Genomic DNA, 13,413 nt, shown 5'->3' on the forward strand with positions numbered 1-13,413 from the left:
CATGTTCATATTCCAAAGGAAGATTTCAAGTCACAAACAATCATCCACACGTTATAAGCAATATAACATACTTCAAAGAAGGATTTTGAAAAGTAAACATACTTCAAGAAAGATTTTTGGAAAAATCTAAACATACTTGAAAAGACGAATTTTGAATTATAGACATACCTCAAATCCCACTCAAATGCACTTCCTAAGATTCAATAATTACACTACAATGGTTTTAGATGAGAAAGATTAGAGATTCAATCTAATTCTTACTCATATACCCCTTTATAAAAAAAAAAACTAGGGTTTTCATGTATAGAACGTATTCTTGAACACTTCATGAATCATTCATGTATTCTAATCCATAGAAAAACCTACATTAGTCTAAAACCTTTCAATAATATCATAAAAATCAAGGATCATACCTTTTTGAAGGAATCTCAAAGTCTCCAACATTCCTTTCTTCTTTTCTTTCTTTAGCTTTTAAGAATCTAGGGTTTGAGAAGATGAACTAGTGTTTAAGAGTAGTGAATTGACGTTAGACTGATGTAGCAATGATAGGAATTGATCAAGAACTTATCTTATATGTTTTGGGGAAGCCCTAGGGTTATTTCTTCTCAAAAAGTCGGCCAAAGATGAAGTAGAATGAAGGTTTAAGAAAATTTCACGTTCTGGGGGTTTTTATAGTTGATCAAGGCGCGTGACACATTCCATGAATAGTACGTTTGACCCGTGAAACGCAACCCTATCACACGATGTGAAAAAGGGGTATAATTTTTGGTTTTCATCCTGAGATTCGCAGGATTGAACCGCAGGATGATCCTGCGAAATGCAGGTTAGTAGAACTGCCATAAATTTTTACTCACAAGTTCGTTTAAGCTCCACTTTATATATTTGGAAAGGTATTTCAAATATCCACAACTTCTATTTGGGTATGTTTTCCCAAATTTTCAACGTATTTTCACGAAATTGGCCTACAAGACATGTCAACAAAACTTAGGCGATTTTAAGAACTCCTACGAACTTCACTACTTGGTCTTGATCTTAAATCAACTATTTCCACCCAAACTCATATTGATTGGACTTCATATGCATAAAATGTCACATTACTTCTCATTTAATACATTCACACCTAACTTGGAATTACAATGTGTTACAGAGCGGTCCGACGTTGTTCTAGACCAGGACCGCAGTTGTAATCAATTTTTTTTAATTAATGAAACCCTCGTAAATCACTGCCTTTTACCGACTAATAATAATTGTTTTTCTTGCTAACTAAGTAATAACAAATGATAATAAGCCTAATTTACGTCGCCTCGCTTTTTCAGTAATAATCATAATAAAACAACCAAAAACGTCAAGCCGTGTGGCGAAATGAGCGAAAAGTTGACCAACAGGAGTACGAAGAGTACGACGAATCTACGATAATGCCAGAAGGGCTGGTGGAAGAGTTAGAAGAAAAGGAGAAACCAAATATGGACAAAACTGAGGTAATTGTCCTCGGTGACGGAAGAGATGTCAAGAAGACATCAGCATTCACTTAGGAGCTCCGCAAAGAGAAGAGCTCATAACTTTACTGAAAGAATAGGTGGATGCCTTTGCTTGGTCGTACATGGATATGCTAGGGCTGAGCACTGAGATAGTGGCTCACATATTACCCATTAAGGAAGGATTTGCCCCAGTCAAACAAAAAACGCAAGTGTTCAAGCCGGACATGAGTATTAGAATAAAGGACGAAGTTGAAAAGCAGATGGAGTCGGGAATAGTGGAAGTAACATCCTACCCCACTCTGGTGGCCAACGTAGTGCCAGTGCCCAAGAAGGACGGAAAGATCCGAATCTATGTAGACTACCGAGATCTCAACCGGGCTAGTCCGAAGGATAACTTCCCTCTCCCAAACATCCACATCCTGATAGATAACTATGCCAAGTATGAACTACAGTCGTTTGTGGATTATTTTGCCGGATACCACCAAATACTCATGAGTAAGAAAGACACTGAAAAGACAGCTTTCATCACCCCTTGGGGAGTATCATTACAGGGTAATGTCGTTCGGCCTAAAAAACGGCGGCGCCACATACATGAGGGCTATGACTACCTTGTTCCATGATATGATGCATTGAGAGATCGCAGTTTATGTGGACGATGTCATCATAAAGTCAAAGGAAAGCTCGGAGCACGCCACACATTTGCGCAAGTTCTTCGACAGGCTTCGCAAATTCAACCTGAAGCTAAACCCTGCTAAGTGCGCATTTGGAGTGCCTGTCAAAAAATTATTGGGGTTCATAGTCAATCGCAGAGGCATCGAATTGGATCCTACCAAAATCAAAGCAATTCATGAATTGTCGCCGCCCAAAACCAAGAAGGAGGTCATGAGTTTCCTAGGAAGGTTGAACTACATTGGGAAATTTATAGCCAGTCCACCGTGATCATGAAGCCAATCCTTAAATTGCTCAAGAAAGACGCCCCCACAAACTGGACGGAGGAATGCCAAGAGGCATTCGACAAAATCAAGAGATATCTCTCCAATTCCCCCGTTCTGGTGCTGCCCAAGCAAGGGAGTCCTCTCTTACTGTACCTGTCAGTATCAGAGAATGCTTTCGGCTGTATGCTGGCCTAGCATGACGAAGGTAAAAAAGGAGCATGCCATTTACTATCTGAGCAAGAAGTTCACATACTATGAAGCGCGGTACGCGCTCGTAGAAAAGACCTATTGCGCTTGACGTGGATCGCTCAGAAGCTAAAACACTACTTATCAGTGTTCACCTCCCACCTCATATCCCGAATGGATCCTTTAAGATACATCTTCCGGCAACCGATGCCCGTGGAAAAGTTGGCTAAATGGCAGATGTTGCTAAGTGAATTTGACATCGTATACATAGCAAAAAAGGCAATCAAAGGACAAGCCATGGCCAACCTCCTGGCGGAAAGCCCCGTCGACGACGAACTTGAGCCCTTACAGACTTTCTTCCCAGATGAGGAAGTACTAGCCATGGAAGAAGAACTAACGAAACCATACAAGGGATTGAGGTTATTCTTTGACGTTGCGGTCAATTACAAAGGATCAGGCATCGGAGCGGTGTTGATATCAGGAACGGGACAACACTATCCGATGGCCGTGAAGCTCAACTTTAGATGCACTAACAACATGACAGAATACGAAGCATGTGTCCTCGGCCTCAGGATGGCACTGGACATGAACATACCAGAGCTATTGGTAATCGGGGACTCCGATTTACTCATAAATCAAGTGAAAGGGAGCTGGGCGACCAAGAACGACAAGATACTCCCGTACATGAATCTGGTGCAAAGACTATGGGGGAGATTCAAGAACATGGGGGGAGATTCAAGAACATCGACTTCAGCCATACCCCGAGAGCCCAAAATGAGTTTGCGGACGCGTTGGCTATGATAGCCTCCATGATCCAGCACCTCGAGAGCGCTCACATTGACCTTTTGGAGATCACAATAAGGGAAGAACAGGCTCACTGTGCCCACGTCGAGCCCGAGCCGGATGGCCAACCATGGTACAACGACATCAAGGCGTACTTGGAAAAGGGAGAATCCCCCCCAGAGAGTTCAACAAATCAAAAGAAGACCATCAGAAGACTGCCTGACGATTTCTTCCTGAACAAAGAAGTATTGTACAAAAGGATGCCCGACCTCGGTTTACTCAGATGTGTGGACGCCGAAGAAGCCACAAAATTGATGAAGGAGGTGCACACAGGGGGCATGTGGTCCTCACATGAATGGGTTTGTCCTTGCAAAGAAAGTCCTGAGGACAGGATATTACTGGATGACCATGGAGCATGACTCGTGAAAATTATGCAGAGATGCCATCAATGCCAGATACACGGGGATTTAATCAAGGTTTCCCCTACCGAGTTACACGCAATGAGCTCACCGTGGCCCTTCGTAGTATGGGGGATAGACGTCATAGGACCCATCGAACCCCCGGCCTCCAATGGACACCGTTTCATTTTAGTCGCCATTGACTACTTCACCAAATGGGTGGAAGCCACTTCCCACAAGTCGGTAACTAAGAAAGTCGTGGCCGACTTTGTCAGGAGCAATCTAATATGCCGCTTTGGCATACCAGGATCCGTCATCACGGACAATGGTGCCAATTTAAACAGTTATTTGATGAAGGACATCTGCGAACAATTCTAGATAACACGTATAAACTCTACTGCCTATCGACCACAGATGAATAGAGTCGTAGAGGTTGCCAATAAGAACGTTAAGAGGATCCTGAGGAAAATGATTGACAACTACCGGGATTGGCACGAGCAGCTGCCTTATGCTTTGTTGGGGTACCGAATGACAACCCGCACTTCCATCGGGGCAACTCCATACCTCCTTGTCTACGGTACCAAAGCGGTCATACCCGCAGAAGTGGAGATCCCCTCACTCCGGATCATTCAAGAGGCAGAACTGCAAGATGCAGAGTGGGTTAAGAATCGTTGTGAGCAGCTGGCTATGATAGAAGAAAAACGAAAGGTGGCAGTTTATCACGGACAGCTATACAGACAAAGGATGTCTTGAGCCTTCAACAAGCGGGTTAGACCCCGACTCTTTCAGATCAGACAACTCGTGCTCAAGCGAGTATTTCCCCACCAAGAAGAATATAAGGGAAAATTCGCGCCAAATTGGCAAGGGTCGTACATGGTCAGGAAAGTAATCTCGGGAGGAGTCGTAGTCCTAGCCGAGATGGACGGACAAGCGTGGCCCAAGGCTATCAACACAGATGCGCTCAAGAGATACTACATTTAGGATTCCATTTGCTTGTAATCGCATTGCTATTTCCTTGTAGTCTTACCTTATGCTTGTACTTGTGCTAGGATAGGAGAAAACAAATCGTCTATGTAATAAACTACGTAATGAACTGATTTCCCACGGCGGGATACGTAGGCAGTCCATATCGAACCCAGTCGCTTTATTAGAAAAAAAGCCCTCAATTACTTTTACTCGAACTACGTTCGACCTGAATTCCTACTGCGATAGGATACGTAGGCACTTTCGAGCTCGGTCGTCACAAAAGAAAAACCCAGAAACCATTAAGAAAACCCCAGAGGCAATGAAGAAAAATAGAAGAGGCGAGATTAAACCGTGAGGGCCGACCAGTGTAAACTCCACACTGGGGCAGAATTTTTGGGAAGATCTCAAAAATTCCTATCAAGGAACAATCAACGGAAAGATAGCAAAATAAAACCCCACACTGGGGCAGAATTTTTGAGGGGGCCTCAAAAATTCCCCCACAATGGAGAATAGCAGGGACAGCTCAAGGCAAGCCCAAACTGAGACAAAATCTTCAAGAAAGATCTAGGAATCTCCTCGCCAAGTTCAGAGTCAGCTGTCATACCTCCCGGGGATCTGGAAGACCGCGCTCACAGTCACACGTCATGACAAAATATTTTTTCCAAAAAAAGAGTATATCTGTATGATTTCAAAAAAAAAAAATACTAAGCGCGCCCCAAAATCGTCTCTAGGAATACCGAGGCCAAGAGGATTCAGAAGGACGTCCAGGGAAGTTGTCAGACAGAAGCACAATAGCGTTAATTGGCTCTTTAGGAAACTCATAATTTTTCTGTGGATACAGGCCTTAACAGGAAAGAAGACAGAATCGGGAAAGCCAAGACCCGCGAAGACAACAAAAGAAGCAAATGGCAAAGAAATATTCAACCAAAAGGGGGGACAACAAAAACAAATGAACATCGAAGACATATTCGACCGAAGGGGTCATGACAAAGACAAAGGGGCATATCCGGCCACGAGGGTCACAACCCACGCATACAGATCATCCAGCCGCAAGGGCCACATCCGTATCTTTTAACTCTTTTCAATTCTTCTGTTCTTTAAATTCTTTCCAATTCTTATGTTCTTTAAATTCTTTCCAATTCTTTACTTTTCTGTTGCCAAAAGGGCCATTGCATATTTATTTTCTACTGCCGAGAGGGCCATGCCAAAAGAGCCATTGCATATTTATTTTCTGCTGCTGAGAGGGCTATGCCAAAAGGGCCATTGCATATTTATTTTCTGCTGCCAAAAGGGCCATTGCATATTTATTTTCTGCTGCCGAGAGGGCCATGCCAAAAGGGCCATTGCATATTTATTTTCTGCTGCCGAGAGGGCCATTCATACTGTCGAGAGGGCTATTCATACATCCATTTCATACTGCCGAGAGGGCCATTCATACATCCATTTCATACTGCTGAGAGGGCCATGCCGAGAGGGCCATTCATACATCCATTTCATACTGCCAAGAGGGCCATTCATACATTCACTCATACTGCCGAGAGGGCCATTCATGCATTCATTTAATACTGCCGAGAGGGCCATTCATTTCGTTACATACTGCCATCACATGTTTGCTTTTGCTACAGAAAGGATCATTCAGGCAAATATCATGAAGACATCTGCGATATTGTTGAACTTCGAAAGCAGGTGCACAATCTCCGAGAGAGAGCCAACCTGCAGAACCGGATCCGAACAAATCGCGGAGCAAACACGAAACTTTTCTTACACGGCCGACCAAAAAGGGTGCCTATGAGAGTTAAGCTCTCCGGCCAGGATTTGGAGGACCCCACTCCCAAACTCAGCCAAGTTTGTTTGCGTTTCATTTTTTTTTTCTAAAAGTCGTGACCAGTCGGGTACACACCGGGAAATTCGAAGATATTCTCACATAAGGGACTTACTTTTCTCCAGTAGGTCAAACTACATGCGGCCTGATTCCCAGAGGCTAGGGATATGTAGGCGGTCTCGCGACCAGAGAGCTGGCCACACTCCAACAAAACATCCAAGCATAATCAGCCATAATACCGTTGATCTCAGGACTCTCCTTGCTACACACTTGAAAGTATTTAATAGAGTCGAACTACAAGTGGCCTGAACACTCGTATAGCCCGAGACATGTAGGGTGTAACACCTCGTAGTTTCAGGTGAAGGTTTGACTCATAAGATGATAATATAATGGAACCAACATGAGGCTTATAGGAAGTTTTTTGAAAACTAATCAAGTCATAAGAAATGTCTTTGGGCAAAGCAAAGTTGGAAGTCACTCTACGGGGCATGTTTGCAAGTGGGTTTGTAGAAGGTCTTACTTCTAATGACTAGAACCCCTTTATTAATTAGGAATTTCGGCAAACTTCCTGAATGAAGTTTGTAGCCCTTTGAAATACCTTTCCAACGGTATATTATGGGGGTCAAGGGGACATCTGTACAAAAAGTTATGGCCATTTTACTGAAGGAGTACAGAGCAGTCCGTTCACTGGTCATGTTATACGAACTACTTATACGGCCCATATAATTTTATACGGACCGTATAAGTCGTCCGTACTTCACGAAACCTCAACCCGACGTTCTGTTTTGTGCCATGATAAAATATGGTCATATTATACGGACCGTATAACTTTATACGGACCGTATAATATGTCCATATAATTTCCGCCTCACTTTTGTATAAATTCAAGCCTTGAGTTCTTTTATTTCATTATTCACAATTCCAAGCCCTAGCAACAATCCAAAACATCAAGGTAAGTCAATCTAAACCCTTCCAACTCAATTCTAACATATACTCTAATAATCTAAGCAAGAAATCATTGTTCCAAAACTAGGGTTTTCAAGAAAACCCATCTCAAGGTTCAAGAATTCATGATTTTGGAAATCTTCTTCAAAGCTCAAGTCTTTAATTCAAGTTTTGGAGCGACTAAGGTATGTAGAGTTACTATCTACGTGTGGGAACATCACTGTTCTTCCCCACGCCTCCTAATCCATAAAGTATGAAACATTACAAAACTAGGGTTTTTATTCTATACTATGCTCATGATAACCCTAGGTCCATGTCTATGACTATATTATGTTTGAATTGCTATTATTCTATCATTGTGTTCTTGATACTCATTATGATTATTGAGAATCTATCCGTAATCCATGAAAACTCATATTTTGTATTCCATGGGTTCTTGCATGCATGTTTTTGACTAAGAATGATTATTTCATGAATATCCTATATGTCTACAAGTTCTCATGCAATTAAATCATATAATTACTTTCATGCCATGATACAAGAAATATACATGCTAAATACAAGTTATTTCATGAAACTATGATACAAGTTATCTCATGAAATCATGATACAAGCTATGTTACAAGTTACTTCGTGAAATCTCGATTACAAGTTATTTCCAAGTTATTTCATGAAAATCATGGGCTTCTTAGCCAACTATATTATGTTCATAATTTTGGGAGTTGCACGAATTACCGAGAAGGCTCAGAGAGCCTGAAACTACGTAGCCACCGTAGGACAAGGATCGCTCCGCCCGCTAGGACGATACCTTAATTTTACACCGAATGGATCCATCAGGCACGTTACCACCTTATACCCTGGCAAGGTATGGGGGCTCTGCTGGTCCGGCGAGGTACCAGACTCCACGTATCCACGTGGTGATATTATGTGTCGGTTTATGAAATGCTCTCCCTACTTATCATGCTTTACTTATGTTATATATATATATTTATGTACCCATGCTCATGCTCAAGCTCATGTTCATGTCCAGGTTTTCAGTTTCAGTTCTTATCATGTTATTCCATGTCCCATGTTATTTCTTTCAGTTATTTTACATACCAGTACATTCAATGTGCTGACGTCCTCTTTTATTGCCCGGGGGCCTGCATTTCACGATGCAGGTACGAATTTACAGGACGACGCCTTTGCTCATTAGGATCTGCACGTACCAGCTTATTGATGAGCCCCTCCTCATTCGGGGTTTAGGCATTGTCTTTCTTATTTAGTTTTGCATCTAAAGGTATGCTGGGGGCCTTGTCCCAGCAAGTATGTTACGTATTTCAGATTCATATTAGAGGTTTCATAGACAAGACAAGTGTCATGTTAAACTTCCAGAGTTGGTTAGCCGGTTTGGCTCATTTATGATATTGTCCGCTTTCATGACTTAATCAAGTACTTATGTTTAATATTATGACTTACTATGTTTTATAAAAGCTCATCATGCACTACACGTTATATTTTCGCTCATCTATGCCTCATGATGATTCAGCAAGCCATGTGGTTCGCTCGGTCACATGCAGTCACGCATCGAGTGCCGTGTTACGCCCAGGCCATGGTTCGGGGCGTGACAAAGCTTGGTATCAGAGCCTAGGTTCAAGTGTCTTTAGGGAGTCTATGAAACCGTGTCCAGTGGGGTCACTGTTATATGTGTGAGTGCCCCATAAATATAAATAGTTGACCCCATGACATTCAGGATTGTCTCACTTCTTTCATATTCTAGATCGTGCAGTTAGAGCAATACTTTTAGGATGTCTTTCTAATTCGTGCGTATACGTATTTTCAGAAAATGCCTGCGTAAAGGAAATACACCAGAAAGGCTACAGCCACCAGCCAAGGGGCTACTGAGGAAATGGAAATGGTAGACTTTGATGTGATCATGGGTATGGACTGGTTAGCTTCATGTTATGCCATAGTATGTTGTAGAACTAAAGTTGTAAGATTCAAGTTTCCTAATGAGGCAGTCATAGAATGGGAGGGTAATTCAGGAGTACCCAGGGGTAGATTTATTTCTTACCTAAAAGCCAGAAAAATGATTTTCAAAGGTTATATCTACCACCTAGTTCGAGTCAAGAATTCAAATGCGCCGACTCCAACTCTCCAGTCCGTCCCAGTTGTAAATGAATTTCCAGAGGTCTTTCCTGAAGATCTTCCAGGAGTCCCTCCTGACAGGGAGATTGAATTTGGAATTGATCGACTTCCCGATACTCAGCCGATATCTATTCCACCGTACAGAATGGCTCCAGCAGAGTTAAAAGAGTTAAAAGGCCAATTGAAAGATCTTCTTGACAAGGGGTTTATTAGGCCCAGTGTTTCGCCTTGGGGTGCGCCAGTCTTATTTGTCCGAAAGAAGGATGGTTCCTTACGTATGTGTATAGACTACCGTCAGTTGAACAAGGTCACCATTAAGAACAGGTACCCTCTTCCTAGAATAGATGACTTATTTGACCAACTTCAGGGCACCCAATGTTATTCCAAGATTGACCTCAGATCAGGCTAACATCAGTTAAAGGTTAAGGAAGGTGATATTTCAAAGACCGCTTTCAGAACCAGTTATGGCCATTTTGAATTTCTTGTTATGTCATTTGCATTGACAAATGCGCCAGCTGCTTTTATGGATCTTATGAACAGGGTCTTCAAGCCTTATCTCGACTTATTCGTCATTGTCTTCATTGATTATATTTTAGTGTATTCCCGTAATGAGGCTGATCATGCAGAACATCTCAGAATAGTGTTGCAGACTCTCAAAGATCGCAAACTTTTTGCAAAATTCTCAAAGTGTGAGTTTTCGTTTAAGTCAGTGACATTCTTAGGCCACGTGATCTCAGGAGAAGGTGTTAAAGTTGATTCTCAGAAGATTGATGCGGTAAGGAGTTGGCCCAGACCCACTTCAGTTTCCGATATAAGGAGTTTCTTGGGTCTGGCAGGCTATTATAGACGTTTCGTTGAAGGATTTTCCTCTATTTCTGCTCCGTTGACTAAGTTGACCCAGAAGAAGGTTAAGTTCCAATGGTCAGATGCTTGTGAGCGAAGCTTTGAAGAGTTGAAGAAGAGATTGACTTCTGCTCCAGTTTTGACGCTACCAGAAGGAACCGAAGGGTTCGTGATTTATTGTGATGCTTCGGGAGTTGGTCTCGGATGTGTCTTAATGCAGCATGGTAAGGTTGTAGTTTATGCATCTCGTCAGCTCAAGGTTCATGAAAAGAATTATTCGACTCATGACCTAGAGTTGGCAGCTGTAGTTTTTGCACTTAAGATATGGCGTCATTATTTGTATGGAGTGCATGTTGATATTTTCACAGATCATAAAAGCCTTCAGTATGTCTTCAAGCAAAAGGAGCTGAATCTTAGGCAAAAGAGATGGCTCGAATTGCTTAACGATTATGACGTGGATATTCTTTATCATCCGGGGAAAGCGAATGTTGTAGCCGATGCTCTTAGTCGGCGTTCCATGGGGAGTTTAGCCCACATTGATGCAGATAAGAGAGTTATGACCAGGGAAGTTCACCGTTTGGCTAGTCTTGGAGTTCAACTTTTGGACTCCGAGGATGGTGGTGTAGTTGTTCAGAATAGAGCCCTTTCCTCTTTAGTGGTTGAAGTCAAAGAGAAACAGTTTAATGATCCCTACTTGTTGCAGCTGAAAGAGGGGATTCACAAGCATAATACGACGGCTTTCGAGCAAGGGGGAGATGATGGTACCTTGAGATACCGAGGTAGATTGTGTGTTCCAGATATAGATGGGCTCAGAGAGCGAATCATGTCAGAAGCTCACAACTTCAGGTATTCCATTCACCCGGTTCCATTAAGATGTATCATGATCTTAAGGAGATTTATTGGTGGAACGATATGAAGAAGAATGTGGCAGATTTTGTAGCTAAGTGTCCGAATTATCAGCAAGTGAAATCCGAACACCAGAGGCTTGGTGGCTTGGCTCAGAATATTGATATTCCTGTCTGGAAATGGGAAATGATCAATATGGACTTTGTATCAGGTCTACCTCGTTCAGCCAGAAGACATGACTCTATTTGGGTGATCGTTGACCGGCTTACTAAATCGGCGCACTTTTTGCCAGTCAAGACCACAGATTCAGCAGAGGATTACGCCAAGTTATATGTTAATGAAATTATCAGATTGCATGGGACCCCAGTGTCTATTATTTCAGATCGTGGTGCTCAATTCACAGCAAACTTCTGGAAATCCTTTCCGAAAGGATTGGGTACCAAGGTGAACCTCAGCACAGCTTTTTATCCACAAACAGATGGCCAGGCAGATCCCACTATTCAGACCCTTGAGGACATGTTGAGAGCACGTGTCCTAGATTTCAAAGGTAATTGGGATGACCATTTACCTCTCATCGAGTTTTCCTATAATAACAGTTATCATGCTAACATTGGGATGGCACCGTTTGAAGCTCTGTATGGGCGAAGGTGTAGATCACTAATTGGTTGGTTCGAAGTTGGTGAAGCAGAGTTGTTAGGACCAGATTTGGTTTACCAGGCTATGGATAAAGTTAAGTTAATACAGGAGCGTTTGAAAACGGCTCTGAGTCGCCAAAAGTCTTACACAGATATGAGGCGAAAGGACTTAGAATTTTCAGTTGACAATTGGGTGTTCCTTAAAGTCTCACCCATGAAGGGTGTTATGAGATTTGGCAAGAAAGGGAAGCTCAGTCCCAGATATATTGGACCATAGAAATTCTGCGAAAGGTCGGTCTAGTAGCCTATGAACTTGAGTTGCCACAAGATTTGGCTGTTGTACATCCCGTGTTTCATGTGTCCATGTTGAGGAAGTGTGTAGGGGACCCGTCGTTTGCTGTTCCTGTTGATACTATAACAGTTAAGGATAGTTTGACTTATGAGGAGATCCCCATAGCCATTCTTGACCGCCAGGTTCGCAAGTTAAGAACTAAGGAAGTAGCCTCAGTGAAAGTCCTGTGAATGAGTCAGAAGGTTGAGGAAGCTACATGGGAAGCCGAGGAGGATATGAAGTCCAAGTACCCATTTTTGTTCGAAGAGCAAGCAGAGAACTCTCAAGGCAACTTTCCATAGCCTATGTCATGCTATGTCTCATGTTTCACACTCATGTCATGTATCCCGTGCCCATGTTCATGTATCAGTGTTCACGTTTCCATGTAACCATGTCATGTTAGTTCAGTCTCCATGTTTCATGTCATGTTTCCTTCACGTTCATGTAGTCAAGCCATGTCCAGCCATATTCTTAACCATGACCCATCATTCGAGGACGAATGATCCCAAGGGCGAGATATTGTAACACCTCATAGTTTCGGGTGAAGGTTTGACTCATAAGATGATAATATAATGGAACCAATATGAGGGTTATAGGAAGTTTTTGGAAAACTAATCAAGTCATAAGAAATGTCTTTGGGCAAAGCAAAGTTGGAAGCCACTCTACGGGGCATGTTTGCAAGTGAGTTTGTAGAAGGTCTTACTTCCAATGACCAGAACCCCTTTATTAATTAGGAATTTGGGCAAAACTTCCTGAATGAAAGTTGTAGCCCTTTGAAATACCTTTCCAACGGTATATTATGGAGGTCAAGGGGACATCTGTACAAAAAGTTATGGCCATTTTACTAAAGGAGTACAGAGCAGTCCGTTCACTGGTCATGTTATACGAACTACTTATACGGCCCATATAATTTTATACGGACCGTATAAGTCGTCCGTACTTCAAGAAACCTCAACCTGACATTCTGATTTGTGCCATGATAAAATATGGTCATATTATACGGACCGTATAACTTTACACGGACCGTATAATATGTCCATATAATTTCCGCCTCACTTTTGTATAAATTCAAACCTTGAGTTCTTTTATTTCATTATTCGCAATTCCAAGCCCTAGCA

At 42.3% G+C, this 13,413-nt stretch overlaps 1 pseudogene; it reads left to right on the top strand.

Annotated features, from left to right (window-relative positions):
- Window positions 1-9,581: 9,581 nt before the first annotated feature.
- On the top strand, window positions 9,582-12,597 carry LOC132065981 (uncharacterized; annotated as a pseudogene).
- Window positions 12,598-13,413: the final 816 nt, after the last annotated feature.

The sequence above is a fragment of the Lycium ferocissimum genome, chromosome 8 (assembly GCF_029784015.1).
Source record: "Lycium ferocissimum isolate CSIRO_LF1 chromosome 8, AGI_CSIRO_Lferr_CH_V1, whole genome shotgun sequence".
Lineage (NCBI taxonomy): Eukaryota > Viridiplantae > Streptophyta > Magnoliopsida > Solanales > Solanaceae > Lycium > Lycium ferocissimum.